Raw genomic sequence first — 5,888 nt, forward strand, 5'->3', positions numbered from 1 at the left:
GGGCGATTGTACAAATTCTTGTGTGACAATTGCTTGCACTTCAGGAATTATCAGGGGAGATTCCATCCAACTTTTGTCTAACCATTGTTGGATGTTTAATTTCACTTGATCAATTAATGTATATGCTTCATCTAGACTTTTGTTCATCAAAGAACCTCTAGCAGATGAATCCAATAATGACTTATCTGAGAACAAAATCTCCATGTAGAATATGTGCACTGTCAACCATCTTTCTAAACTATTGCGAGGACACTCTCTTAATAAACCTTTAAATCTATCTCATGCTTCAAATAGTGTTTCTCCATCTGTCTAAGAAAAATTTGTAATGCAATTCCTCATGTACACCATTTTGCTAGGAGGGGAAAATAATTTAGAAATCGCTACTCCAATTATTCCCAACTTATAATGCTTTGAGGATGGAGAGAATAAAACCAAATCTTTGCTCTATTTTTGATGCTGAAAGAAAATGCAAAGTCCCCTTGGATGAGTCTAGTGGCTAGCGCATGAGGTGTTGCCACCATGAGGTCTGGGGTTCGAATCTTGGCAAAGCCGAGGTAAATGCCTCTCTTATGTGCTAGTGTAACGCCCGAAAATTCTCAAACTTGCATTAGAATTATTCTATGATTTTTCTGGAATTTTTAGATATTTTTCCGGAATTTTCCGAGTAGCGGAAGCAGCAAAAATAAATAGAACCGCAAAATAGCTTAGGCGGGAATCGAACCCGAGACCTATGGTTTCGGGATAATGTTAGTAACCGGTTGAACCCAGCAGGGCCGTGCTGGAAGAAAGAGGAACCAATTACATTTATATTAGAGTTGGGATTTAATAATCCACTTAATATAAATTAAGAACTTAAGTTGGGTTTGGTTTAATTTGGTTCAGCAGCCCTCTCCTCACAAAACCTCACGCCACCTTCTCCTCTCAAACCCTCACCGCCGCCTCTCCCTCTCCTCCTTCTCACGGCACACCAAGCCCCCAAGGGCCAAGGGAACTTCTCCCGGCGACGACTCCAACACGAAAAAGGTTCTTCTCCGCGAGAGGAACGCGAAGACGCAAGTGGATCGTCGAGAGGACCGTTTCCATCGGAAAACCAGCGGTTTGAATCGTAAGAAATTACGAATAGGAGGTAAGAAACCCCTCACCTGCAGTATAATAGCTCCGTTTAGTTTTCTACGCATTAGTTTTAGCTATATGCAGGTTTTTCGGCACATAGGGTGTGTTTAAACCCTCCTCGAGGATTAGGGATCTAGTTGAGCACCTCTAGACGGGCCGGACACGTTGGTCTCCTTTAGTTGGAGATTCTAGATGTTGTCGGGTGCCTAGAGGTGATCTCCCTATTAGAGGAGAGAGTTGGAGCACACCAAGTGGTCGGTAAAATGTTAGTGTAGCTAAATACCACCTCAGTTATGTTTAATAGCTCAGTTAAATGCATTAGGAGCATTTAAAACAGCACATTAGTTTAGTTCAGTTTATGGGACTACGGTCCAATGGGTGGGCTCCCACAGTCGCCTCTAGGTTCAGATAACCTAGCTCTAGGTTCAGATAACCTAGAAACAGCAAGTTGAAACAGTTAGCTATATTCAGTATTTTATTTTCAGTGGCACTGTACTGGATCAGATATCCATTGGGTTGGACTCCCACAGTCGTCCCTAGGTTTAGATAACCTAGTTAACCCTACTAAATTCGGGACTTGCAAACCCGGGTCTAGTTAGGGATGCGCGCACAGCAAGTACAGTTGCCGGGCCCAAACAGCATGATTACTATTTTCACTTATTATGATATTAGCTTTCAAACTCTTAATCTAATCCAGTGATTATAGTTTAAGATCAGTTTTAGCGCAGTTCAGTTTCAGTTCAGTATCATGCTCCAGTTTAGTTTTTCCCTGTGAATATGCATGATAACTTTATGTGCAGTTGTTATACATGTTCTTATGTTCAGGTTTAGATATGCCATGATTGTATGCTTATATGCCATGCCATGCTAGTTTATTCAGTATATCCAGCATATGTTTTAAACAGCATGATTTAAAATCATATTTGCATCGTTGCATGTTTTGTGAGGTAGATGGTTTCTTACTAAGCTTTAAGCTTACAGATACTATTTTTCCTTATACTGCAGATAAAGGTAAAGGAAAGATGGACTAGCGGAGGCTGGAGGACAATGCAAGGATGGTGTGTGTGGCGGGAACTGGAATAAAGATCCTAGAGATCTAGTTTTATTTTACTACGCATTAGAACTTGAAACAAGTCTAGTTATTAAAGTCTTGTTCTCTTTTCCCTTATGCTTCGCATTCTATTATGGTTAATGGTATGAACTAGTGAACATGCATTATATTATGTCTTGAATGTTGCCCAATGCATGATAGAATAGTTATTAGCATTTGTAGAGTCGTTTCACGATTTTGGCACGAAATCAAATCGTAGTTTCACCGAATTGAAACCCGATCGGCCGCCAGACCGATCAGAGTCTGATCGATCGGCAGACCGATCAGGATCTGTCCTGAACTGTACAGTTGTTCCGATCGATCCGTGGATCGATCAGAAGCTGGGTCGCGATGGCTCACCGATCGGTCAGCAGACCGATCGATCCAAACTGTTCGATCGATCCGTGGATCGATCAAGAGCTGATCGCGCTCACCGATCGTTAGCGCATCGATCAAGAGCCACCGATCGGCCTCACCGACCGATCAGGACCACCGGATCGGCGGCCGATCCAGCAGCCGCATGCAATGCGGCCTAGTTATGGATCGGTCGGTTGAACGATCCGGAGGTTCCTACCGTACCAGTATCAGTAGATCGGTCTGTGGATCGATCCGAAGTTTATTATCAGTTGTAAACACCTCCCCTAGCATGTGTACAACTCCTAGGTACACCTAGAATACTAAGATCAGATTTTAAAGATAATAGTTTAGCAAAATTTTAATTAGCCCAGCTTTCCGCACAGTATAGTTTAGCATTAACTGTAGCTATCGGCCTTACAGCCAGTACCCAGAAGGTGGGTCATTACAGCTAGTCACTATTCCAAAGGCTAGTAGCTGCCCGTGATTTACCTCCTCTATGTTGGCCCTAGGACGAGTTGGCGGGGGAGCTGGGGGGAGCATATTCGCCTTTTGCCACCATGAAAGAAAATGCAATCAATCAAGTAGCACCAGAAGAGACTCTCTCACATTGTACCATGTTGCAATATTCAAGAAATGCTTCATGGTGCAAGTAAGAGCTTTTTGAAAATTCTCCTCTAAATTTGTAGCCTTGTATCATGGTAATTAATTTTGGGTCTATTTGAAAATTTGCTACTTCGATATGAGGTTGCACATGAGAGACATGAATCTTGCAAAAATGGGTGAAAAAAATTTTCTTAAAGACTTACTTGACAAGTTAGTGCTCATTGTATCTTATAGAAAATTTATTAGAAACAACAAGAAAGAAAATGTAGAAATTAAATTGCAATAAAGAAAGATGTAGAAATAAAAACAAATAAGAAAATAAAAAAAATCTATCAACGAGTCTAAAGTAAGTCATATGCTAATCAACTAATGTTGATAAAAAATAATCTCCGACAATGATACCAAAAACTTAATGTCGTACCGCAAGTGCATGACTGCCATCAAGTAATAAAAATATCGATCCCAGATGGACTGTTGATTAAACACTAGTTTACTTCACATGACGATTTATATAGACAATCAAAAGTTGGTTCTCGAGCGCTTGATAAAGAGAGAGAGTTGTTGAGAGAAGAGAAAGAGAGGAGGAAAGAGAGAGCAGAGAGAGTGAGCGCAAGTGAGCAAAGGTGTAGTTAAGTTTGTGGGAGAGAGATTCTAGGAATTTGATTTCATTATGATGCTAGTTAATGTCTCTATGCATTGTTTATCTACTTAACTCCATGCTTACATTCATGTAGGGCTTCTAACTATCTGACACAACCCTGCAAAGATCAAATTAGAGAGTTTATACAAGTTCTAATGTTATTAAGTAAAGAAGTAGCTCTAGAAAGTCCGGTTAAAGAGATACCCTAGGGCACCCTGGTCATACAATTACTAGAGTTATCCAATTTACTTCTTAATGGTAGATTATGAAGGATCGAAAAAAAATTTATCTCCATAACGATATGATATTGTCCACTTTGGGCCTAAGCCCTCATGATTTTTGCTCTTAGGCTCTACCCAAAAAGTCTCATACCAATAGAGATATATTTTTTTATAAACCCATGATCTTTTCCATGTGTTTTCAATGTGAGACTATTTTTGCAACCTTGCAACCCCAACAATCCCCCCCAAACAAAGGACCATAGGGTCCCCCTCAAGCATCGGACCACTCTTGAGCTGCTCAGAGCCTCCCTTCGAGTATCGGGTCATCTTGACTTGCTCAGGGCCTCCCCTACTTTGTTTAAGGTTTCATCCACCTGGTTAGATCTTGGATCATGGCTCTAGTTTGTGCTTCTTCCGGTGGTTAGTCTGGTGAAGAGCGACCTCACTCTGATATCAATTGAAGGATCAAAAATAATTTAGATATCTCCATAATGATATGATATTGTCCACTTTGGGCTTAATCCCTCATGATTTTCGCTCTTGGGCTCTACCCAAAAGGCCTCATGCCAATGGAGATATTTTTTTCTTATAAACCCATGATATTTTCCATGTATTTTCAATGTGGGACTATGTTTGTAACCTTGTAACCCCAACAGATTAATGATATTAAGTAGAAAAAGTAACCTAAAAATTTTGGTTAAAGGGGTACCCTTTGTTACTAAGGGCCCTTCCTATCATACAATCGCTAGATTACTCAAATCACTTCCTAACATTAATATGGAGAAAAAAAAAATCATAAACTCTAATTAGCTTCCCTTGTAGGGAATTGCCCTCCATTTCAAGGGAATATTGTAGAAAGTAAGGATACTTTATGTCACAGGATTCCCCGGTCATACAATTCAAAGCATCTCCCCTATATGATGAACAAAACTCTACATCTATATAAGTTAACTTTACACATATTGCGTCAAACATATATAAGGCACAACACACATACAACATGTTAATAAATATATCATATCATAAAAAAATGTCCAAATATATAGTTCACACATCACATTACATCATAACTACTCCCTACTCCTAGAATTCGAAGGTTTATTGCAAAGGATTTACAAACCAAAGATATAATATAAAGTATTCTTACAATAAAAATATGAGATAGAGAATAAGAAATACTTATTGAGGAGATTGCTGGTGTCTTCGGAGTATTTCCTTGCTCCGGAGGAGGATGAATCAGGCGGATCAGTGAAGACAAAGCCTTTAGGATTTTCCTAGAGGGGAAAATCCTTCCCCAAGGAGAGGGATGAACCCCTCCATATCAAGATCCCCAATCCAATCGGGCGGATCTCCTTATATAGGCTCTGGAAATGGTCGCTCGATATAGGCTATGCTACTGGGCATGAGTGCCCGTGCCAAGTGTTGAGGCACAGATCTAGTGGGCCATGACCCGTGTCACATGTCCATGAACATTCGTGGTGAGGCAGCTAAGCAAGGCATGGCTCGTGCCACTGGGCATGGGCGGATTGTGGAAGGGAAGGAAAACTAGGCATGGGCCATAGGGAGTGGCATGACTGCCTATGGCATGGCTCCCGAATGGGACACGACCCATGCCATGAGGTACAGGCACCCGTGGTAGAGCAGGGCTTCTCACCTTGATCACCTTTGCTCCTTGTTTCACTCTAACCTTCGCTCCTATCAACCAAAATAAATGAGAGCAGTATCTAAGAGTAATAAAATATGAAAATGAAGCATAGAATCAACATATCACGAATCAAACATACAAAAGTAGGTCGAAAGTGTTGGACCCCATGGGTGTTTTGATGTGATCAACCAAGTTAGGTTAGATCTTGCTTGTTATTTG

At 40.7% G+C, this 5,888-nt stretch overlaps 1 non-coding gene across 1 annotated transcript; it reads left to right on the forward strand.

The window, feature by feature from the left end:
* Positions 1–235: 235 nt before the first annotated feature.
* LOC122044669 lies at positions 236–343 on the forward strand. Its single transcript, XR_006129693.1, has one exon. It is a non-coding gene; the product is annotated as a small nucleolar RNA R71 (small nucleolar RNA).
* Positions 344–5,888: the final 5,545 nt, after the last annotated feature.

The sequence above is a fragment of the Zingiber officinale genome, chromosome 2A (assembly GCF_018446385.1).
Source record: "Zingiber officinale cultivar Zhangliang chromosome 2A, Zo_v1.1, whole genome shotgun sequence".
NCBI classification, from domain to species: Eukaryota; Viridiplantae; Streptophyta; class Magnoliopsida; order Zingiberales; family Zingiberaceae; genus Zingiber; species Zingiber officinale.